General features: G+C 40.9%; 1 protein-coding gene across 4 annotated transcripts in view; it reads left to right on the forward strand.

Moving 5' to 3' along the window:
* LOC140463966 (uncharacterized) overlaps positions 1 to 25415 on the forward strand; it is a 113278-nt gene that overhangs the window by 1298 nt on the left and 86565 nt on the right. The window lies entirely within an intron of this gene.

The raw sequence follows: 25415 nt of genomic DNA on the forward strand, positions 1-25415 counted from the left end.
CTGTACCAGTCCTGGGTTTGGCAAATGGCTGGAAATGGACTAAGTGTCCATATGTGACACTAAGCATAATCTTTGGGCACTGAGCTAGTCTACTTCGTGTTCCCTTCCCTGTAGCTTAGGGCACTTGGTCCTAATCGCTTGTTTTTGTTTTCTCTCTGATCACCTCACCACATAGCCCGCAGAACTACCCACTTGTTTGTATAACGTCGTTGTGTAATTGCTTTACAACTAAGTTCTATTTGATCTGACGAGCAAATTAGAACCTCTGCCTCCTTTTTTTAATTCTAATTGTTCAGTTAGAAAGTTAGCATTTTACAACAACCTCTGAAGCGATTGATCTTTCCTGGGCAAGAGGATTCCAGACATGGCAGCTGCTGCTCAGCTTGTGTATAGCTGTACTTCCAGTTTGGAGACCGTTCATAATAGGGCGCATCTTATCAAAGTTTCCTTTGTGCAGTTTAAACCGTTTTAATCACGTTGCATCTTTTAAAACCAGTATGGTATGAAAAAGTGGCATCCCAATCAGCGTTTTGTCCTCTGCATAGTTTTTTTGAATCCACGGAGTTGGGAATGATTGATCGGTGTGGTTATGTTTGAGTACGTCGGTCTCTTTTTTTTTAATTTGACCTGTGTATTTGAGGGGGAGGAGCGAAACTGGGATGCAGATTCCTTTTGGAATGATGGCAAATACAAATTACTATTTGGAAATTGAAATGCACTGATCTCCAAAAAAAAATTGCATCTAAGATAAGGATCAAAGTTGTTTGAATTGAAACTTTGCCTTGCCTGGTGGTGCAGAGAATCAAACAACATCTCCTTGATGTTCTATGGTATTACTATTGTTGAATCTGACTATCGATACAGGGAGGTAAACCAATGAACTGGACTAGCCATATGAATACTGCGGTTGTAATTGCAGGTCAGGCTTCATGAATTCTGTGGCAAGTAACCTTCCTCTAATATAGCTCTAGACAAGGCACATGTCATTGAGAGATGTATTTATCGTTTGGCTACATGAGTGCAACTCCAAAAATAAACTTCAGGATTAGAGGGTTGTTTGATTAGCACCCCATCTACTACCTTCAATATGCATTCCTTTCCTGCAGGTGGGCAGCAGTGTCTTGGGCAAGATATACTGGAGATCTAAATCCTTCAACAGTACCTTCCAACACAAATCTCTTCCAACTGGAAGGACAAGGGTTCTGATGCATAGTATTTTTGCATATTCCCCTCAGTGTTTATCCCTCCTGACTTGGAGTTATATTGCTATTCCTTCTCTCACTGGCTTAAAATCTTAACTCCCATGGACCACTGCATGCCCCTACACCTAGAATTGAAGATGATTTAGAATGATTTTAAGGATGAGTCACAAATAGCCTAATGAGCGATTTAATGATATGTGAACATAAATAAGGGGAAGGCCAAGCATTTGATGCCCAGGTCTATCATGAGTTATTTCACTTATAGCTATCTAATAATACGCCATCAAATTTGCAGAACAAAATGTTTGGTATTTGCATAACTGAATCATATACACTTTGACTATTTGCTCAGGCTTGGATGTTGAGCATATCCCTAATCTTTAGGGCAGTTGTTTCGATTGATGAAATCCTGAGTAGTTTGCTGAACTGGGGTGTACTTACTCAGCTATTTTTGATTATGGTATTGTTGATCATTTGAAGCATAATGACTGGAAACTAGAAATAAGCCCCAAATATTCTACTCCAGACTTGAGGTATTCTCTTTGATCTGTTACCCTTTTCTTCTATTTGTGAACAAATTATACTTTTATTTGCCATGGTCAATTATTTTTAAATTCTGCTTTCAAAATTTTGGACTGTTGGCCTTTGTTTACCAAGGCCTGAGAGACTCCAGATTCCTCTGCATTGACAACAACCTAACTTCAATTGAAATAAAAGCTCAAGATAGCAAGAGGTACCATTTTTTAAAAAAGTACAAACACTTGAATGTGAGATTATTGGTCATAATCTCTCTCCCATTTTTTTTTTGTTGTTGGAGTAGAGTCACTATGTTGTACACCTGAAATATGATCCGATTGTGTACGTAAGCTCCACACAGTAGTATAGTTAGGCTCTTTGCTGAGGTTTCACACACATGAGATGCAATTCACACACCAACTTCTGCCAACAGTAACTTTATGAAAACTTGCACAGAAGCTCGGTGACCCCCTTTGACCCTGCTTGCAGGCATGCAAAGTTTGAGTCAAGAGATCCCAAACAAAGAAAACACATGTCTTTTATACAGGTCAGTTGGTAATGCATACAGATACTCTGGCCACTCCCCACAGTGGTGTGCCACTGAAGACACCACCCCTTTTTCCCCTCCCTCCTCTTCCTTCCCCCCACCCCCCCACCCCCACCCCCACCCCCTGTCACAGTCACATGTTACTCCAGGTACAATGGTAGGATGAGGTCATCCCCAGATAAGGTAAATACCATAATCCTGGGGAATTGTTACACAGATGATTTCCTGACTGTGATTTCCCCAAGACAATGTAGGTGTGATATATCCTAGCTTTGGGGAATGATTGAAAGCTTTTCTGATGGTTTAATTTGATGGCAGGGGAGTCATCCACATTCCTGCATAAATGTTATCCTCACCTACTTCCAGAATGTTTAACCCTTCAATATTACTAATGTCCAGAGCTATTCTTTAACATAACCAGATACTCTAATCATATTGTTAATTCAAAATTAACTAACTTCATCTGAACGCCAGCCTAACCTCAAATTCAGAACAATCTAGTTATTTTAGATTTCATCTGCAAACAGAAGGCCTCATTTGATGTGGTCTCCATCTATGTCACTCCTCCTCAAATGACACTCCAGTGCAAGAAGAGCAGGAACATCTAGAAGCAGAACAGGCGTAGCAACCACCTTAATGACCTCTGGGTAAACCCCATTCCCAATCTGAAACACCCCAAATGAACAGTGGTCCTTCACTATATTTTTTTTTTTTAAAATTAGTGGCATTCTATTGTCTCTTTTTTTTTTTAAAGGTGGGGATGTTGGTGTGGGCAAGGCAGAAGATGTTATTCTGTGCTGAAGTAAGAATCAAGATAAAATAACCAAGACTCCCCTAAACTAAACCCTTTCTCAAAATTAAGATGTGACCCAATCACTTTGTAGTATGAGCCAAGAACAAGAATATTAAGTTTTAAAAAGTCATGGAACTTCTGTAATCTACTGGGTTCTACCCCTTTAAGTTGAAATGAAATCAGGCTGTAACTTGAAATAGCTACGCTTAAAAAGGGATGCAATTTTGTATTGAGATGGTTGGTCATACGTTGTTAAAACTTCAGGCCAAAGATGATCCAGCTGCCTCCTGCATTTCCTTCTATTTGTGATTTGAGCTATTTGGTATGTTGTGCATGAAGAAAAGCCAGTTGTTTGTCAGAATGTTGCTTATTGCTTTGTTGCAAGTTATGAGTGATTTACTTACATTCCTGGCTGTTGTACATGCTCAATTACAGTCTTAACCAATTTCCAGTACAAAGCTGCCTTTAGTATTTTAACTGTGGAAAGAGCATTATGGTAGGGAGTCTGTGTGTCGAATGAGCTGCCAGAGTAAGTGGTGGAGACAAGTACAATTGCAGCACTTAAAAAGCACCTGGATTTCTATATGAACAGAAGGTTTGGAGGGATATGGGCCAAATGGGTCCAGATTAGGTTTGGATATCTGGTTAGCATGGAAGAGTTGGACCTAAAGGGTCTGTTTCCTTGCTGTACATCTGACTGTCTAGTTTTGCGAAACAATACAAGAATAAAGTAAATTGGGTATCTGGAAGTTCAAATAAGAGTCTAAGCATCTAAATTGCTGGTGTTGTATAAGCACTTCTGGACTCTGGTCACTAGTATTAAAAGCTAATGTGAATGGTGGGGGAGAGGGATCGTTCAACAAATCTGGCAATCTATGAAATTGCAGCTGACTTTGTGCAAGGTCTTGAGACAATGTATGTAATGAAGATCAAACACTTTTTTTTCTTGCAAATTGACTAATCCAAGAAGTGAGAACCCACCTCTTCAATTCCACCTGGCATCTGCCATGCCCACACCAACCCACCCCTTATTTAAAATGGGACCAGTGGAATGCCATGCAAACTGATGTCATCGTTCTACTGAATGATCAACTGTTTTTTTTTTTTGGGGGGGTTAAGGTTAGGGGAGGCAGTGGGGTTTGTTCAGTGGCCATGCAAGGTGACTGCTAGCCTGTTCTGCTTCCAGATGTTCCTGCTCCAAATAGAATATGATGCCATTTGAGTTATTGGTTTGGTATTTTTCCTCCCTCCTGTTGTACCTGATGTCTTGGACATCAAGTTTTGGTTCTGCCAGATGCAATAACCTTGGCAAGCTTTTCCCTGGACTGAAACAACATCAAAACTAAGTGGTGCCTTCAGAAATTTTCTTATGACCTTTTTTTTTTTGATGACCATTAACACAGCCAGGTTCTTCAGGATTCTGGCAAAACTAGCAATCCAGCTGTTACAACTGTCTCTATGGTGTAGTTGTTGGCTTTGGTTGGTTCTATACCTGACACATGCTTCCTTTTTTTTCTTAACCAAACCCTCCAATTTCTTTAGTCATCCAGCCTTCCCTTTCACCCTGACAGGAATATACTTTCTCTGGAGGGGTGGAAGGGAAGGCTGGTAGGTATAGAGAATGCTGGATGACTAAAGAAATTGAGGGTTTGGTTAAGAAAAAGAAGGAAGCATGTGTCAGGTACAGACAGGGTAGATCGAGTGAGTCCTTAAAGTATAAAGGCAGGAGGACTCTACTTAAGAGGGAAACCAGGAGGGCAAAATGGGGACATGAGATAGCTGTGGCAAATAGAATTAAGGAGAATTCAAAGGGTTTTGACAAAAGGGTAACTAGGGAGAGAATAGGGGCCCCTCAAAGATCAGCAAGGTGGCCTTTGTGTGGAGCCACAGAAAATTGGGAGGCGATACTAAATATTTTGCATCAGTATCTACTGTGAAAAAGGATATGGAAGATATAGACTGTAGGGAAATAGATGGTGACATCTTGCAAAATGTCCAGATTAGAGGAGGAAGTGCTGGATGTCTTGCAATAGTTAAAGGTGGATAAATCCCCAGGACCTGATCAGGTGTACCTGAGAACTCTGGGAAGCTAGAGAAGTGATTGCTGGGCCACTTGCTGAGATATTTGTATCATCAATAGTCACAGGTGAGGTGTCGGAAGACTGGAGATTGGCAAATGTGGTGATGCTGCTTAAGGGCGGTAAGGACAAGCCAGGGAACTATACACCAGTGAGCCTGACCTCAGTGGGCAAGTTGTTGGAGGGAATCCTGAGGGACAAGATGCACATGTGATTGGAAAGGCAAGGACTGATTTAGGGATAGTCAACATGGCTTCGTGTGGGAAATACTGTGTCTCAAACTTGAGGTTTTCTTTTTGAAGGCAGAGCAGTAGATGTGATTTATATGGACTTCAGTCAGGTGTTTGACAAGGTTCCCCATGGGAGACTGATTAGCAAGGTTAGATCTCATGGAATACAGGGAGAGCTAGCCATTTGGATACAGAACTGGCTCAAAGGTAGAAGACAGAGGGTGGTGGTGGAGGGTTGTTTTTCAGACGGGAGGCCTGTGACCAGTGGACTGCCACAAGGATTGGTGCTGGGCCCTCTACTTCTTGTAATTTACATAAATGATTTGGATGCGAGCATAAAAGGTACAGTTAGTAAGTTTGCAGATGACACCAAAATTGGAGGTGTAGTGGACAGTGAAGAGGGTTACAACAGGCTCTGGACCAGATGGGCTGAGAAGTGGCAGGTGGAGTTTAATTCGGGTAAATGTGTGGTGCTGCATTTTGGGAAAGCAAATCTTAGCAGGATTTATACGCTTAATGGTAAGATCCTAGGGAGTGTTGCTGAACAAAGACACCTTGGAATGCAGGTTCATAGCTCCTTGAAAGTGGAATCGCAGCTAGATAGGATAGTGAAGGTGGTGTTTGGTATGCTTTCCTTTATTGGTCAGAGTATTGAGTACAGGAGTTGGGAGGTCATATTGCAGCTGTACAGGACATTGGTTAGGCTACTGTTGGAATATTGCGTGCAATTCTGGTCTCCTTCCTATCGGAAAGATGTTGTGAAGCTTGAAAGGGTTCAGAAAAGATTTGCAAGGATATTGCCAGGGTTGGTGAAAAGACTGAACAGGATGGGGCTGTTTTTCCCTGAAGCATTGGAGGCTGAGGGGTGACCTTTTTTTAGAGGCTTACAAATTGAAGGGCATGGATAGGATAAATAGACCAAGTCTTTTCCCTGGGGTGGGATAGTCCAGAACTAGAGGGCATAAGTTTAGGGTGAGAGGGGAAAGATAGAGGCCTAAGGGGCAACTTTTTCAGAGGGTGGTAAGTGTATGGAATGAGCTGTCAGAGGATGTGGTGGAGGCTGGTACAATTGCAACATTAAAGAGGCATTTGGATGGGTATATGAATAGGAAGGGTTTGGAGGGATATGGGCCGGGTCCTGGCAGGTGGGACTAGATTGGGTTGGGATATCTGGTTGGCATGGACCGAAGGGTCTATTTCCATGCTGTACATGTCTATGACTGTGACTCTGAGTGCCTGTCTGTTGTACAGTTGATGTTCAGAAGCTGCCACAGGTAATGGAAGTAGTTGTCCAAACACTTGGGTTGTGTTTAGATCATGCAAGTCTTTAATGCATAGAAATGTGTAGGTCAATTGTTGTGCAGATGTTTGTTATATAGACTTGCTGGCGTTCATTCCAGACAGCTGTCAGTCTGTTGAAGGATGTATTTGGCAAGTCTTGCATATTTGATCAATAAACCAGTGTCCTGCAGAAATATCTTCTGCAATGCAGTGAGGGTCTTTTAATTGAAATAGAGTTCAAAATGGAGCTTCCTCTGGAGCAGGCTAGTTCTTTATTTCAATGTCAATCCAGGACCATGATTTGGAGGTGCTGGTGTTGGACTGGGCTGGACAGCATTTAAAATAACACAACACCAGGTTATAGTCCAACAGGTTTATTTGGACGCACTAGCTTTCGAGGTGTGGACTCCAGGTGGTTGCAGAACTTGACCATAAAATGCAGAATTTATAGCAAAAGGGTTAGTGTCATGGAGTTGTAATGAGATATTAAACTTTAGTTTTAGTTGTTGAACATATTGCTACAACTCCATGACACTAACTCCTTCGCTACAAATTCTGCATTGTATGGTCATGTTCCTCCAACCACCTGATGAAGAGGCCACACCTCAAAAGCTGGTGCTTCCACTTAAACCTGGTGGGTTTTTTAGTACAATCGGACATGACGACTGGTTCTGGATTCAAACAGTTCAGACTTGGCAATAATCCACAAACAGGAAATCGTATGGCATCTTCTTGGATACTTTAATCTTAACAGTTGCCTCTGATTTGAGGGGTTTCCTGTTCGTACAATGTCACTTATTCTTAATGCTTCAGAGCATGGTGATGAATAAACAGTTGTCAGTATGCAGGTTTTCTTTCCGGATTAAGCCAGATTCTTTTTGGACATGTGAACATTCTTTTTTTTTATGCAACCTTTTACGGTAGATTTAAAGGCAGCTGCATTTCTTTAACTTTCAACAGCTGCTATCTTGCCACAGTCCGTTAGATTATCAGGAATTTTGTTGACCAAGCTTATCTATCGTTTTTGGCTAGTTTCTAAAACATCAAGATTGACTGACTACAAATCTTGGTTGAAGTTGCAGGTTTCTACTACAGAATTAGACAAGTGTTTGATTGTACTTGTCATTTCTAACTGTTTTTGAATAAGTAAACATTTTGCTTATGAAGGTCTTGTGGTTCCATCTATTTTTTTTCTAACCTTTCTTGAGTTTTTCTTTTTCTTTTTTTTTCATGCTGTGATCAGCACTATGTAGACTGGGCCCTGAAGGGTAAAAATGTGTGGTGCTAGAAAATCACAGCCGGTCAGGCAGCAGTATATGAGGAGCAAGAGAATCCATACTTCCAGCATAAGCTCTTCCCCAGGAATGTTGGGAGGATGCAGTTGTGCTCAAGGGGCTGAGGTAAATGGGGGAAATGGGGCTGGGGAAGTTAGCTGGGAATGCAATAGGTAGATGAAGGTGGGGGGTGATGGTGATACTTCTGAGTGGGAAGGAAGACTAACAGGGAGGTCAGATCAAGAGGGCAGTGCAGAGTTGGGTGGCTGGGTTTAGGATGAGGTCAGGGGAAAGGGAGATGAGAAAACTGAAATCCAAGTTGATTGTGTGGTTGGAGGGTCCTGAGGAGAGCACCTCATCTTGAGTGGTCAGGATTTGGTGGTGGAGGTGGCCCAGGAGTTGCATGATCTTGGAGGGGGAGTTGAAGTGATTGGCCACAGGGCAGTGGATTTTTTTTTTACTGTCCCAATGTTCTCCAACATTCTGCAAGTTAGCATCCTGCCTCCCCAATGGACCATATGAAGAGCAATGGGCACAGCACATGAGATATTTTGGAGGTGGGGGCAAGGGAAGGTGCTGGGAGTAGAGGGTGGACTTTTGGGTTGGGGATGTGGGTGAATACCTAACGAGAGGTCATGGAGGAAATGGTCTCTGCAGTGGGGAAGGAAATATATTTGTGGTTGTTGCGCCTGACTGTAGGTGGCGGAAATGATGATGGAAGATGGTGCATTAACTCTGGAGGTTAGGGTGGAAGATGATGATCTTGGTCAGGGGGAGAAACACAAGTCCTGTCCTTATTGCTTTGGGAGGGGTGAAGTTCAAGGACAGGTGCAGGGAGTAGAGGAGATACAGGGAGGCCCTGTTGACGGTGAGAGGGGAAATTGTAGTCCTTGAAGTAGGCTACCTGAGATGTTCTGGAGTGGAATCAATCCACCTGGGAGCATATTTGGGGGAGGATTTGAGTAAGGGATAGCGTTTCCTTAAGAGGTGGTGTGGGAGGAGGTGTAGGAGAAATTGAGGACTGCAGATGCTGGGGATTGGAGCTTAAAAATGTGTTGCTGGAAAAGCGCAGCAGGTCAGGCAGCATCAAAGGAACAGGAGAATCACCGTTTTGGGCATAAGCCCTTCTTTAGGAATGAGAAGGGTGTGCCAAGCAGACCAAGATAAAAGGTAGGGAGGAGGGACTTGGGGGAGGGGTGTTGGGAATGCAATAGTGGAAGGAGGTTAAGGTGATAGGCTGGAGAGGGGGTGGGGGCAGAGAGGTCAGGAAGATGATTGCAGGTCAAGAAGGTAGTGCTGAGTCAGAGGATTGGGACTGAGAAAAGGTAGGGAGGAGGGGAAATGAGAAATCTGCATTCATCCCTTGTGGGTTCCTAGGTGGAAGATGAGGTGCTCTTCCTCCAGGTGTCCTGCTGGCAGGTGGTGTAGTCCAGGTAGCTGTGAGTTGGGGAGTTTGAGTCTGTTGCTTGAAATAGAGGGGTCCAGCAAAGGTGATGTTCCAAGTGAACTTGAGATCAGTGTGGAAGATGTTCAATTTCACAAAACTGTTCAATCTCCTCATGGGAGTATGAGGTGGCATTGATGGCACCACCCCCCCCCCCCCCCCCTTAACAATGTAACTGCAGAAGGTGGACAATTCCTACATATCCTACAAAGAGGCAGGTGTAGCTGGTGTCCATGCAGGTGCCTGTGGCTACCCCTTTAGTCTGAAGGAAGTGGGAGTATTTGATCTACCATGCTTTTCCTATCTTCACCCTGCCCCAGCCCTCTGAGGATGAAGCGATCAGTCATCAGCAAAGGCCTCTCCCTTCATCCCACTAGGCTCCCAGAACAACAAATGCAATGTGTTGTGACATCAAAATTTTTTTGCTTCTGTCACCTCTGCCTCCATGCTTGCTTTTTCTAACAGGGATCCCACCCACCCTCTGAGGACCCCTTTGTATCCCTTCAACACACTCCATCCGCTTGGACATCCCATGCTGGTCTGTTAGCTGCCCTTTTATCTCCATCTCCATCTCCAATTGCTGCTGTGACACTGACTGTCTCAACTTGTCCACCCCTCTCTCCCACTCCAACCTCTCACCCTTGCAATGTGCAGCCCTCCACTCCATGTTCCAACCTCAACCTCTCCATCAAACCAGCAGATAAGGAGGGGTGGTGCACAGTGGTGGTTTGGGGCACCAGCCAGATGCCAACTCACAGAACCACCACCTACAGCCCCCTCGACCACTATCTCACCTCTCGTCACCAAACTATTATCTCCCTGATTACCCACAATCTCATCAGCTCAGGGGATCTCCTATCCACAGCCTCCAACCTCCTAGTCGATGATCAATCAAACATATTGGGGATGGTAAGGAGGACAGGACAAAACGATTCGTGATAGCTGTCCTAGCTTCACACTATCTATCACAGCTACTGCTACTTAGTGTAACTGGCATCAGTTCTTGAGCTGACAGCCTTAAGGGATGTGGATGTTAAATCTGGCAGACCATTGACACATGGGTCTCTCTTTAGGCGACTGGAATTTATCAGCTGCATCTTGCTGGCAAGACAGATGAAGCAGACTTTCATATCATTGCTAGTGCCTGCATGAGAGACATTTGAGTAACCTTTATCAGGGCCAATGGTTTATAGAGCCAGAAGAGATTGCTTTGGGACCTGTTGAATTGCATCTTTGCTTCCTGCCAGTGGAAGCAAATAATCCTGTTTGAGTGGCCTGCATGCTGCTCCATTGCTATCATCCCTGTGAAACCATGTGAGCCTTTGACCAATTGCTGTAGGATTTGATTGACAGCTCTCCATAAAATGAAGGTCACTTCCACTGGAAATGGATTTGTAGCCTCAAAAATGTCATCAACTTTAGACTCTTTGATCATTATAATAAAGATACTCTGGCTTGCTTTCAAGTCAGTTGGACCATATTTTAGGATCAGTTTGATCTGCTGGATTCGGCCTTTATATACTTTAAAAAAAGGTAGCTTATCCATCTTTAGTGGTCTTACTGTTGTCCACCAGTTCTATTCCTTCTCATTTTAAACTAACATGGATCAAAATACCTTTTCTAAAAATGAAACTATAGCTTGCTATCCAAAACAAATCAGGTTACATATTTCAGGAAGTAAAGGTGTGCTGTTGGCTACTTTGTAAGATGGTGAAAGCATTCTGAATGAGAGCTAGTTTTAATTAACAAAATCATTTTAAAATGGACACCTTACTTTTTATTTTAAAAAATGGAAATACTTGTAAATCAATTCTACCACAATTTCTAACTGTTTTGAGCTTGATTCAGCATGAGGATTGGTGGCTGCTAGACAGCTAAGTTTGTTCAACCACCTGGAGTTTGAGGAAGAAAACAGCTAGTCTCCCTAAAATGCATTACAATCAATCTTTGTTTTGAGATGACGTGTACAGAACTAACTGATTAAAAATGACTGACTCTGACTCTGCTGCCTGACGCAGAAGGCTGAGTCACATGCTAATGATTTCAGTGCTTTTAAATGTTATTGGTTGTGACTGACCCAAAGTATGAGACATTTATTTCTAGCTCTCGACACTTCCCCTTTTGGAGATTTTCAATAATCTTGTGTTATTTTGGAATGTATTCGGAAAGAGGTTAATGTTTCATTACACTGTCATTCTTTTTCCCTCTGGGCTGTTGAATTGCTTCTAGAGAGTTGGTTTAGCTGATTCTAAACACTTCAAAATTTGAACCATTTGTGTGTCAAGCTTGGTTTTTGTGAGAAACCAAAGTCTTGACAATAGGTTTTAAGTTTTAATAAAGCAACCCTTTTTTTTTCTTAAGATTCCAGATGCTGAATTCTGGATCAGATGAAACTGGTGATCATGACTATTGGGTTAAGTATAGGCTAACTTCTTCCTTTCAATTAGCTGTTGAGAATCAGGCTATTGGCTGTCTCAAATGGAAGTTTGATCCTTGTGACAGCCCACCATCAACATGCAGCCTCCAGTATCTGGTTGGCTAGTCTACTGAATCTAGGTGCTGTTAAATTCTTTAGTTTAAGGGGCAGTTTTTTTTTTTTGCATTGAGGCCAGAGATGTTGGGAAGAGGGCATGTCTTAGTCTACAGTCATGAATTTGAGTTAACCAAGAGCTCTTTTTTTTTAAAAAAAAATAATTAGCTCTGAAGATAGGTGTGGAATTGGTTTCTTGTTCAAGTTTAACATAGGTTTTGAATGAAATAGTACTTGACTAACGTTTTGGAAATGACAAACATGATCTCCCTTTGAGCAGAGGGAAATGGAAAAGCTCAGAACTATGTAGGCCAGCTAGCCTAGCATTGCATTGGGGCAAAACGTTAGTCTCTTAGGAAGAAATAGCAGGTCATTCAGAAATGCCTTCATATAAAATGGTTTTAACACCTTTTGTGAAAGGGAAATAATGGTTGACTTTTTACAATTCATTCGAATGTATTGAGCAGAATTGGTAATGAAAACCAGTAAATGTTGCCGACTCTCTGAAAATCCTAGTAAAAGCTGTCGCAATCTTGAATGCACAGAATGAAAGTACTGTTGAGATAATATATTAACATCAAGGATTGGATAAATCAGTCATGATTTAATCTGCCAAGTTGGAAAGACAAGATACAAGTTGTGGACTAATTTGCTAAAAGGTGAGCAGTCATGCAGTTGAGTAGGGAGAGTGGAAAAAGGCAGTTTAAGTGAGACACTCCCTCTTGCAATGGGGACAAGTCTGGGTTTACATGAAGAACAAGGCAGGAGCAGCAAGTAACTGAGGAAAACATAATGTTGGCTATCATTGTTATGGGGTCAGTTTAGAAAAACTGAGTCTTGTTACAACTATGTAGGGTGTTGAGGCTACACCCAGGGGTAGTGTGTACAGTTTTAGCACCTTGGTAGAAAACAAATGTACCTGCATTGGAGGCTGAATCTTGGCATGGAAGGGGTTGACTATTCAAGAACCACTAATCCAGTTAAGCCTTTTTTAAAAAGTGAGATTTTATTGAAACATGAGTTTGAGGAGTGCTTGAGAGGAGAGAGAAACTACTTTTCACTAGTGGGAGAGTCTTGACCTGAAGGCATCCTTATGGAATAAGTGGACTCCTTTTAATAGATGAAGGAATTTATTTTCCCAGAGGAGTGAATGTGCTGAATTGTGTTGTGGAGGCTGTATCATTGGAAGTATTAGTAACTGTATATTTTTAAGTATTAAAGTTTTTTTGAGGGATGTGCTGAGCTGTATCAGGGGTTGAAACCTGGGACAAAGCAGCCATATTTGGATAAATGATATGGCAGCCTTGAGGGACCAAATGCTGCTCCCTGGGTCTAGTGTCTACACTTTGCTATAGTAACCAAACAACCCAGTACAAGGCTAAACAATTGCATGGCTTACTTTTTGTTCTAACCAGTAACTGTCACAGGCAGAATAGCTATAGCTGAACAAAATATAAATCCCAACCAAGTTTTATACCATCATGGGAGATGATCTGGTGCACTTCCTGAACAATCTCTGGCTAATGCAAGGCAGATTGAGATGCAACTAATTTGGCAAAGCTCCTGACTTTTTTTTAAACAAACAATGCAGTCTGGAAGAATAAAAGGTGCTTGAATTGGTCATGTTCCAGGCAGAGTCTGATTGTCTGTCTGAAGAAAACTTTATTTTGTAGCATGTTTTGTCACTTTAGGAATTTTGCTTGCACAGTCACACGCCCCCCCCCCCCCCCCCCCCTCCCCCCCAGCACATTTTTGTTTGAGGGGAGAGAATGCCAGTGTGACTGTCCTTTTGATCTTAAGAACTAAGTCTGTTGGAGCGGGAGTAAAGCTGTGATAGCTACATTGATTAGTGTTCTATTCCCCTCCATGCTGCCTTGCTCAAAATATTCAGCTCCTTGAACCCACTTCAGATCCTTACCCCCAACTTTGGGAAGGCTTGCCCCAAAGGAAAATGCTGTCCCTCCAACATTAGAGAAGCACACCTTGCAAATTTGCAACATTGCAAGGAAATTATCAATCTCTCCCAAACTTAGTTTGGGAGGTGATTCCTTAGTTGGAATTTCAAAAACCATGTTCTATTGGTGTACTTGTTTAACTCAGCATTTTTTAAAATCAGTTGAAAATAGAATTTCTTTGGCTGTTATCTGACTTCTCTACTGAACCCAACCTACCCACCTCCCGCCATTCTGATTTTAAAATGTTGTAAGGTGTCTGATTTAATTATGATAATGCATTCACCACAGGCTGCATTCCAAACTCCTGTAAAAGAACTTATTTCTAACCTTCAGCTGTTGATCAACATTCCAATTAGATGAGGCAGTGCATTTTTTCACTGATGGAAACTAAATTCTTGAAGTTGGTAGACTGCAATATAAATCATTCTTTCACAGGCCTAAAAGGTATGCAAAAAGTAAATTTGTTGCATTGCAACAGGGTGAAACTTTCCCACTTAAAGCCAGCCTGTCTCCTGGTCACCTGTTCATTAGTGCACTTTTTAAGAAAATATAACTTTAAACTCAGACCATGAAATTTCTTACCTCCACTTGCAAGGGCATTTTTAATGTCTTCCACAGCTTGTTGAATATCTATTGTAAACAGTCTTCATGGTTTTGTTTGGCTATCAAATGGAAAAATGGAGACTGTGCTCTGTTTGATAAACTAAGTCCGAAGAACAAAATGCCTATGAAAGGGAATTTCATTTTTTCAAGATGTGTTTAACATTAGCAAGTTTGTTTTTGAGCTTTTGCTTTCAAAGATCATACTTGGGCAGCTGTATGTTCAAAGGAGGATGGAATGTGCAAACCATTAGCTTTTGGCACAAGCAGTGATTTTTTTTTTAAATCTTAAAATTCACATCTGGGATGTTGATGTCACTGGCCAGTATCTATCTATTGCCTGCCCCTTGCTGCCCTTGATGGTAGTGAACTGCCAGCTTGAACTTCCTGTGGGTGATTTCTCAATCTCCTTGAGGATGGAATTTCAAGATTGTTTCTACATGATCACTGGGGCACAATGATATTTCTAAGACATGGTGGTGAGTGGCTTCGAGGGGATCTTGAGTAGGTGTTATTCCCATGTCGCTGCTGCCCTCTTACTTCTAGAAGTAAGTGGAAGGTGCTATTGAGGATCTTTTGAATTTGTGCAATGCATCTCTTGCAGTAGTATACACTGCTACTGAATGGTGGTAGAGGGAATGGACAGTTGTGGATGTAGTGCCGATCAAGCAGGCTGCTTTGTCCAAGATGGTGTCAAGCTAGTGTTTTTGGAGCTGCTAATATCCAGGCAAGTGGGGATGATGTTCACTATTGTCACTTTTTTTTTTTGGTTAAAATATGCCTTATTGACCAAATAAGATGGGCTATGCACTAAGTTTTTAAGCTATAGTTTTAGTTTTGAACAAATGTTTGAGTTTCCTTTCTCAGCCCCATCAGTATCCTGTTACTCTGCAGTGACCAAATATTGGTCAGCATTCCTCTGGCTTTACAACTTATTGTTGGACGATGCAGGGATTTACTTTGCCTGATGAAGTAGGAATAAGGATAAGTTCCAAATCTTGTTGCTATTCACTTGTTTTGTTTTGTCACATAGCATATCACTAACCTATGAAGGAAGATTCCTTTTTCTAAGGTTACTTATTCAATGCTGTAAAGAGGAATGAAGAAATCTTGGGGTTCTCAATCGCTACCATGTCATGCTGCTCACCATGCATTCTAGGTACAATGACATCTGCCTTGGATTCCTTAACTGAAACCAAAAATCATTTTGGTTGTTAACTGGGTACCAGTTTAATCTAAGTTATCAAGCAAAGGCTTTCTAAAGCCAACTTAAGTATCCAGTATGCCAGTACACAAAGGTTCAGCTTTTAAATTATTTTTAACCAGATCTTGCTACACCACACGCAGAATTATGTTAAGTTGGTAACTGCAATGATTGATGCACTGAAGCCTGCATGCAAATTGAGATTTTGTGAGCCACAAATAAGTTGGACAAGAAACTGAATATTTGTGTAGCCTGGCTCGTACAATAGGTTAAAAATCTGAGTTGTGATCAGAACTAATGTCTTGATGAGCCTGTCAGTATGATTGCAGTTCTGTTATTTAACAATGCTAGAAATCTCCAACAGGAATTGCTGGAGCAAGTAAGCAGGTCTGACTGTATCTGAAGAAAGGGTCACCATACTCCCCAGATGTTGGTGCTGTTTCTCTGCACAAATGCTGCCAGTCCTGCTGACTTTGTCCAGCAATTCTTCACAGTTGCCTAGTTTTCTTTGCATGTGTGGCATGACGAGGACCCCAGACCAGTCCTGCGTTCCAGGAAAACCACAATGACACATTTGGAAGTTACATGATCATTACCCAAAAAAGCGTAAAGAACTGATCTTGGTTGTGAAATCAAATTCGCAACTTCACGGTCTTTAAACTTGCTCTCCCTGACAAATCTATTTAGGGTTATGTTTATTGTTCTTCTCCCTACCTGCCATCATGTGTAACCCTCCCAAGACCAGCTTGTGCTTGAAATAAGGAATGTTAGTTATGTAAACTGATGACTCCAGTTTGTCTCTTACTGACTTCAGTCAAACTTAAATAGATACTTGTCTGTTTGACAATTATTTTTGCCTTTTGGAGAAACTTTAAGAATAGTGCATGATCTGCTTACCAATGAAGTGTTAATTGTCAGGCTTCATGGTAATACATAAGGCATCTATGTAGAGGCTCACTTAACATATGGAAACCACACTTCTTTGGCTTGAACCTGAGAAATTATTCCAAAGGAGCTTTGGTTGTAAATTTCTTGAAGTTGTTGTATTCATTAACAAGCTGAACAGTACACATGAAAACATGAATTAGCTTATTGGCAACCTGAATCAAATGTTCATGAAGTGTTGTGCATAATGTCTCAAGTCCATTCTGAAATATTACCCAAAACAATTAGTCATAAACATGGGAACAGACCCCTTGGTCCAACTCTTCTGTGCAGACTAGATATTTCAGTCTGACCTAGTCCCCATTTAGCCCCATCAGTTTCTATATGGGTACCCATCGAGATGCCCTTTTTTAATATTGTAATTGTACCTGCCTCTGGCAGCTTGTTCCATACACACTATCCTTTTGCTTGGAACAAGTTACTTTGGGTTGTTTTTTTTACCCTCCCCTTACATCTAGGCCTACTAATTTTGGATTGTGCTACCCTAGGGAAAAGACCTTGACTATTTACCCTATCCATGTCCTTTGTTATAAGCCTCCAAGGTGATTCAGCCCCTGATGCTCCAGTAGGGGGGAAAGCCTCTGAATATTAAGCTCTTTGATAGCTGATGCCTTCCAATCCCAGTCCTGCCAACATCCTTGTAAATCTTTTCTGCATTCTCCAACGTAAGAGCTTTCTTTGCTTTGAAACATCCATTGAGTGTACTTCAGTTAGGAGGATGGTCTGTACACTTGTCTAGTTTGGCTGAAAGCATGGCTGTCATTGAAAAAACCGAAGTTCCCAACTTCAGATGCAGTTGGCAATCTGGCTGCAATTTGTCCTGCTTTTCCAATTCAGTTGGTCACCTATTTGCATTGTACAATAAAATCTCTCTCCTGTAAGCCAATATATTAAACCACATTTGTATGCAAATTTTCCTGTATTCTAAAACTCTATTGTATATTCTCTGCAACTTAATGCAGACACTGAATGCACTCTGGGAACCACTCCAAGCCTGTGACTTCTTAGATAACCCAGCAAATCTTTTAAATATAAAGGAGCATGAAAAATTGAACTTGTACCCTCTACACTCCCTACACTGGGATCAGGCTTCACCCGAAGGGGGCTGGTAAAGTAATTGGCTTTGAGCAAGTGGTTATGTCAGGGAGTTTAACTTGGAACTAATTATGGTAAAGTTTGCAGCCGTGGTCCTGTTTTTGGGAAGCAGTGAGCTCAGTTTGAATGCAGTACACACCTTTCTGGATTAAGTTATCCTAATGACTTAAGGGAGTTGAACTTCTCAGCCAACAGGGGATTTCTTAGACAAGTTTACCAAGCTAAAGAATAGTAGAATCTGGAAGTTCTAACCTGGGGTGGCTTTCATTAAAGGTGCTAGTGATTTTCCTGCAGAGAATAAGTAGTTTATAATCATGGTGTTATTGGAGACTCCATGATTTTGTCTTTTGTGAAGCCCTGAAACTTTGGTCCTCCATCTTCAGACCATGTAGTTAACCTATCCATTTCCAGGAAGTACGTTTCTTGTATTCATGCCATGTTGCATCAAGTTCTTTATTAGAAAAGTCTGATTTCATTTGATTTTGAATTTAAGTTCATGTATGTAACAAGGAGAAATTGAGGACTGCAGATGCTGAAGATCAGCTGAACAATGTGTTGGTGGAAAAGCACAGCAGGTCAGGCAGCATCCAAGGAGCAGGAGAATCGACGTTTCAGGCATAATCCCTTCAGGAATTGCTGAAGAGGACTTATGCCTGAAACGTTAATTCTCCGCTCCTTGGATGCTGCCTGACCAGCACTTTTCCAGCAACACTTTTTTTTCAGCCATGTAACAAGTTGTGTAGTTATTCATGTTGGCAGCTTTTGGTAACATTAACTTTTGGCCAGTGAACATTTTTGTGAATTGTTCCTTAAATACATGGTCTCCCTGATCTCCAACAGGCAAATAAAGTACATGTTATAGGAGGGTCCACCTTCATTTTGGTGGTTGAAATAGCTTTCTCTTTACCAGCAAGTTCTTGAATCTGTTCTGTAACTAGCCATGAGCCAACACTTGCATTTTTATACACCTAGCTTACACTTATGTTTCAGGCTATAGGTTGACTTGATATTGAGGCAGCTGAGGCATCATAAAGCTGCTAGAATTTCTTAAAGCAATGAGAAGGCCACACCTTGAGCACTTAAATTTGAGCCTCTAACTGAAGTATTCAGGCCAGGGCGTTAGTGTGGAGAGGTCAAATCTAAATACTGGTAGCAGTCTAACTTTTGAATGAAGTGTGTGGAAGTCTAAGAGGCAATAGAATTTTTTTTCTTGGCTTAACTCTAGGAAAGAGCATGAGGAACACATTTTGATTTGTGAGCACAACACTTAAAAGGATTCAAAACACATTTTAGGATTTTTGTTTTTGGTAATGTTTCAGTAATTTCTAATACTTTGCCCTCTGTTAATTCCAGTGGTGGACAGCACCATTTACAATCTACAGGGCAAGTGATTGCAAAAGTGAATGAAGTAGCAAGTAGCCCTCTGATATATTGGAGATTTGCTCAAAAGCTGGAGTTATTGATGAGATGGTAATTTCATGAGAACCCCACAGTTGCACCACTGGTACAAGGGATTACTTGATTATTATTTCCTCTTTGAAATTTTGTGGGTAGTGTTAGATTTCTTAACTGCAAAATTGAAGTTAAAAATCACAACACCAGGTTATAGTCCAACAGGTTTATTTGGAAGCACACTAGTTTTCGGAGCGTCACTCCATCAGGTGGTAGCAGGAGCAATGCTCCGCAAGCTATTGTGCTTCCAATTAAACCTGTTGGACTATAACCTGGTGTTGTGATTTTTAACTTTGCACACCCCAGTCCAACACCAGCATATCCGAATCATTCAAAATTGAAGTTGCATTGCCTGAGGCCATTTTGAATGTGGTGGAGCTGGATGAGGTTCTTGTTTTTTTTAAAAAGTGAAACTTGAATTTTCAAGAGTAGCCTGCTGTATTTTCCAAGTGAATTGTCACTATTTGTATGTTTAGACAGCCAGTCTGAGTGTTCAATCTGTGACTTTGCTGTTGAATTTTGTGCTTTGTTGATCTTCATTCTGAAAGATAACAGGCCTCAAGTTGTTAACTCTGCTTGTCCCCTAAAAAGGTACTGCCTGACCCTGAGGACTTCCAGCATTTTTGGCATGTCAGTTTCCAGATTGGCAGTAATTTTGCTTTTGCATGACTATGGATACTATTTTATTGGTTTTGCAACACTCCAATTTGGGCAAATTTCAAATATTACACTTGTGACTTCAAAAGCTCGTCAGTTTTAACTGATTTGTGCATGGCTTCAAAACATTAGACCATTTCACTCTAGTGACCAAAATTGGGCAAAGGATCTAAATACCTTTTTTAGCTGGAGTCTGTGTCATGGGGAGGCCAGAAATAGTATTTTTGTTTGTGGTTCTATATCACTTGGTTATCAAAGTGTATTTATCATCTTACAAACTTTTTGATGTTATTGAGGAAATGGTGCCTCATCAGTGCAACATTAATTAACCAAGATTGCAAGATAACTGTTGAAAAAGTGTGTTCTTGTTCAAGTAAACTGGAAAAGATTATAAAGAACCTGCACTTTTAAAATGGCTGTTACCTGACTGGAATTGAGGAATATGCACTTGAACAATGCAGGTGTTTGTAACAGCATAGAATACTCAGACTTGCTGATTTGAGGAGAACTTGACTTTATGGAGCCTGTTTTAGTAGCTTGATTACTGACCTGTCGAATTTCAAAAATTCAAGTTAGTTGCTTAGTACTGTTCCTACTTCCATTTGGTGCACTTATTGTGGTATTAGTTACAGATAGGACTTCAAAGAAAACAAAGGGGTATTGGTGTTTTGTTGTTTTTGGGACATTTTTGAGGACCAACTGCTTCCTTCCTTCACCAGAAGAATGTTGGTTATGTTGTCCAATGGCAAACTGTCCAGGTCTGACAGTGAAAGACTACTTCTTAGTGCTTCCTACATTACCAAGACTGGTGTGTTTCATTGAAAACCTTGAGTTGCATGAGTTTTGTGGCTCAATATACATCAAATCTGAAGCATGGCTCAAACTACTAGATTCCATGCTAATTTGAATTCTCCTAGTTGAAAACTGAGTTTCAGGTAGCTATTAATGATAAGATTGATTTCATAGATAGAGGTATATAGCATGGAAACAGCTTTTTGGCCCCACATGTCCATGGAATAGTCCTCTCTAGTATTGAACATTTTAATTAAATGAGATATTGAGGGCTTTAACCAGCCGGCAATGTTTGGATTAAGTGTTTTAATACCAAAACTTTAAAACTTGTTTTGTGCAACTTCCAAGGCCAACAGTGATTTTTAACTAATATTGGGAATTTTTTGAATCTAGATTGTAATGTCTTTACCCTGACAGAGCTAACTGTATTCCCCGGTGTCTTCCTGCCACCACCACCTGTTATGAATAACTAATGCTGAGCCTCCTGGCAAATGCTACTTTTATCCATGGTAAAATAGTCTAGTCTGTTTTATAATGATCATGACCTTGCTTTTGCCATGGACTTGCAAAAGAAAATGGTGTAGTCTCCCTGTTTTTGGATGTATGCAGAGCTGACTCTGCTGTTTGTTGGTATGCTACGTAATGGTTTACTTTGTGCCCCAGTCACTCATAAACTACTAATACACCATCCAGTTCTCTGACCTGGCAATGATATTTGTCTTGCACAAATTTAAAATGTTTTCCAAGTCTTCAATTGAAGATCTAAATTGATGACAACAAACTTGTATCCTACAGAATCAGATGTGTTTTTTTTTAAGAGCATGGTTTGTCATTTAAACATTTGCATTTAAATCTTTTCATTTGGCTTTTTGGCTGCCACCAGCGAATATCAGTGACTGGAGTAGGATCATTACCACAGCAAGGCAACCAGAGCACTTTGTGTAAATGCATGCACTCCTGTTTCGAATAAAAGTTCATCGACATCGCCTATGGTCAAAGGACTCCATTCTAGTTAATCCCACTTTTCTCCAGTTGGAACATGCATTGCTGGTATTTCGAAATTGAATTTTTTGTACTTGAATCTGATTTATTCCTTTTCTCACTGGAGAAAGTTGCTCTTGTGGAATGTGCTGTTGAAATGGAATGTCTTTGCAATCCATTTTAAGTTGGGCACTTATCAATCTATAATCTGCAGATGGTAGGGTCACCTCTTTATTATCTGCCGTGATTAATAGCTTCTTGTGAACATAATGTAAAATCACAGATGACCGCTCTAAAGTGGGTCCCAAGGTGCCACATGGGCTGCCTTTTTTTGAAATTTGAAATATTGCACTCTGGCCATAGTTACCTCATCAGTGAAATTTTGGCTTTTGGTTCTATCTTTTAATTACTCTTGTTGTTTCTGCCTTTTTTTAATATTTTGGATACTAGAAAAGTAGTTTGTTTGTAGTATGACAGAAGTCACTTGGACTTGACTAATTTGCACACCCTCAGGTATATTTATCCATTTTGAGGATTACTTTGCACAAGTCTACTTTAATTTTGATCCTTTTTGTAACTCCTGCTGCTTACACCTAAAGGAATTGAGGATTTTGTGTGTGGTGTTGGGAAACACAATGTTGTAATGACTGAAATGTGCAATCTAGAATCTTGGATGTGGTTATTTTTACATCCAATCCTTGTCAATGACAGGCTAACCTCTGCCTGCAAGACTGAAAAGATTTGATTCCAAGCTGTTTGTCTGGGGTGTCATAAATGATCTAGCTTGTTTCTACTAATCTTGTTAGAACCACACCAGCTGATTTCCTGTACTGCTTATTTGGACAGTACTACTTTCTCAGACTTGAACACCAATTTGTTTTAATGACATGCATGTTTGCTCTGGGCTGATTTTAAACCATGCTTCCCATCACATCTAGAGTAGTTTCTTTTTTGCGTTATTGACTTGTGAGCAAGATGTTTGAATGGGGTGGGGGTTTAAAAGAAAATCTCTCAGCTGGTTTGATAACTTCCACCATTCTTGCTGCCTTTGCTCACTCCCCTTTTTGAGTATAGGAGTTGGGATATTGTGTTGAGGTTGTAGAGGACATTGGTGAGGCCTCTGGATTCATCCAGTTATAAGGATTTTGCCAAGCTAGAGGTTCAAAAGATTTATCAGGATGTTGCTGGGAATGAAGACTGGGAGCTGGAGGGATAGGCCTCTTGTGTAGGAGGCTGAGGGGTTACCTTTTTTTTTTTTGAGGGACGTGGGCAAGGTGTATTTCTCAGATGTGGGATTTGCAGATTGGGGCATCTTTTGAAAGAGATGTACAAAAGACTAGGCAATTTTCTTGAGCAGGTGGTTCACAGGTGGAATGAACTTTCAGAGGAAGTGGTGGATATGGGTACAATTAACAAAAGATGTGGATAGGTAAGAGGTTTGGAAGGATATGGACTGGGGCAGTCAGTTGGGACTAGTTTTTAGATTGTTCGGCATGGACGAACTTTGTTGTGGAGAAAATATAGAGAATCACCAGGAGACACAGGGAGTTCAAGAAGTAGGTCTCTTATTTGCAAACAAAAAACTGCGACACTGAGAAAGCAGATTCTTGAATGCCCACAAACCTCCGGGTCCATGGATTTTTTTTAAAAAGTCTTGTTTCTGTTAGCTTATCAGCATGTCCAACTACAAGTACCTCACTCTAGCTACATAACAAACCAGTGTTGTTAGTTCCCATTATCTCTTGTTGTACATTCTACTTAATGTTATTCCAGTCTCATGGTTAGATATTTATTGTCAACTCTGCTACAGTGGTCTTCTATTCCAGACTAACCTGTCAGATATAATAGATATTTAGCTATTCTATCTAATAATCTCCTGTTGCAGCTGACTCTACTTACTATTGATCAGATGTTTTAATGTCATGTCCCAAATATTTATGGTCCCAATCCTGTCCTAATAACAGTTATAAGAAACTTGCTTTGTTACTTGTGTTATCTTCTCGTCAGCCTTAACCTTGCTCTGCTAATTGGTGTAAGAGCATTCCACTATTCTTATCCCATCCTGCCTTCCATAGATTGGCAGGGGTGGTCTTGCTTTAACCCTTCCCATGAATCATGTTCTTTATTTTCATACTAAGTGGTCTGAAAGATCTCATGTTCTTTTGACCTGATAGGTAATTGTTTCCTACTTGAACCTTGAAGACCACAGTCTGTATTAGCATCCTCCACTTTTTGTTTGTGGGAAATCCTGTTCTCAAGAGCATGCTAATAATGGACACATTTCATAGGTTAAGATATGGGAAATTAAAAAAAAACTTGTTTGCAGGAGCAGACAGTGATGGTTTCAGGAAGACATTTTTGAAGTTGCTTGTGGTCCGATTGGGGTATTGACATTAGCTTTTCTAAAGTAGAGAAAGTGAGCAAAGACTGTTTGTGTTTTTTTTTCTCTGCGCTCCCCCCATGCTGCTTCAGTGAGTTTGGTACATGGTCTCTGCTTGACTTGTCAAGGCAAAAATTGATTGCATTGCTTATCTTTAAGAGCATTCACCTTGTCAGGATCCCAGCAAACTCCTTTGTTGTATACAAATGCATAAGTCACTGACTATATTTTTAAAGTTACATCTTTTGTATGAGCTTTTGTTCTATCTGGTGTGCTTTTAACACCCTCCAGATTCTGCAATTTGAGCTTCCTTCCCCTCTTGTCTCCTCCACACCTGCAAAGAAGCAGAAATTGGAATAGCTTCCATTTAAGGAAGATCACTGACTATCTTGTGCTATCTGCATTTGAGATTCCTTTTGTGTTGGAAATGCCATGTAACATAAATCATTTGGATCCGCTCCTGATTGGAAGACAGAATGTTAATGCTTTATTCAGCTTTATCTTTGCAGCAAGGTAGTAAAGAGCTTTACCTTGGCAAGCTTTGGCAGAATTCCAATGGTGATATTTGTAGTGAAGTCTCTGGTAAAGCTGGACCCTTTTTTTTTTTCATCTGTATGCAATGAGGAAATAGATGTAAAACCTGAGGCTGTTTTGTCCTTTCTGTAGTTGCTGTCACTTTTGATCCCTCCTTCTCCTTTCAGCTTTTGAGTGATCAACTCTAGCTACTCCCTCTACTTTTTACTACCAGGAAGACCAATCTATTAAAACATAATGAATCTCCAGGATTAATCAATCAATTGCTTTGTGACCTATAAAACATTTGCAGATATCGTGTACATAGAGGGTTACCTGTTCAAGGATTAGACTTGACAAGTGCAATTTTGCTCCACTTGAATTCTAGATCTTGTTTTCCCTGTCAAATTAAGTTCAAGTTAATTCAGTGGGACAAGTGCCATTCCATTGTGTAATAATTTTGAGCCTCATTTGAGGACCAGCACCCATTTCATATGTCTTGCAGATCTGTTGGACAGCAATGAATTTTACTTACTGTCTGAAGCCTCCTGCATTCACCACCTACTACCCCAAGCCTGTTACCTTGAGACCTGGCAATGTCAACCTGCTGTGTGATGTGAAGTGACTTTAATCCAAACATGTCTGACATCTCTCCAGAAGCTGGCTGTATTACTTTCCAGTTAGAATGCTGCTTTCTCCTTGAACATGCTTTTGGGTGGTGTTCTAAACAAATATTTGCATCCTGTTCTTTTTCAGGTGTCATGTCATGTCTTGTTTTTTTTTTCTGCAAGTATTTATTGGCATGAATGTCTACACCTCAAGCCTAGACTGTTCTCCGCCGCCTCCCAGCCTCCGCCTCCCAGCCTCCGCCTCCCAGCCTCCTGATGTAGGGTGCAATATAGTTTGTGGTGCTCTGTTTCTCACACTGTGGGTGCACCTTTAGTAC

The sequence above is a fragment of the Chiloscyllium punctatum genome, chromosome 39, assembly GCF_047496795.1.
Source record: "Chiloscyllium punctatum isolate Juve2018m chromosome 39, sChiPun1.3, whole genome shotgun sequence".
Lineage (NCBI taxonomy): Eukaryota > Metazoa > Chordata > Chondrichthyes > Orectolobiformes > Hemiscylliidae > Chiloscyllium > Chiloscyllium punctatum.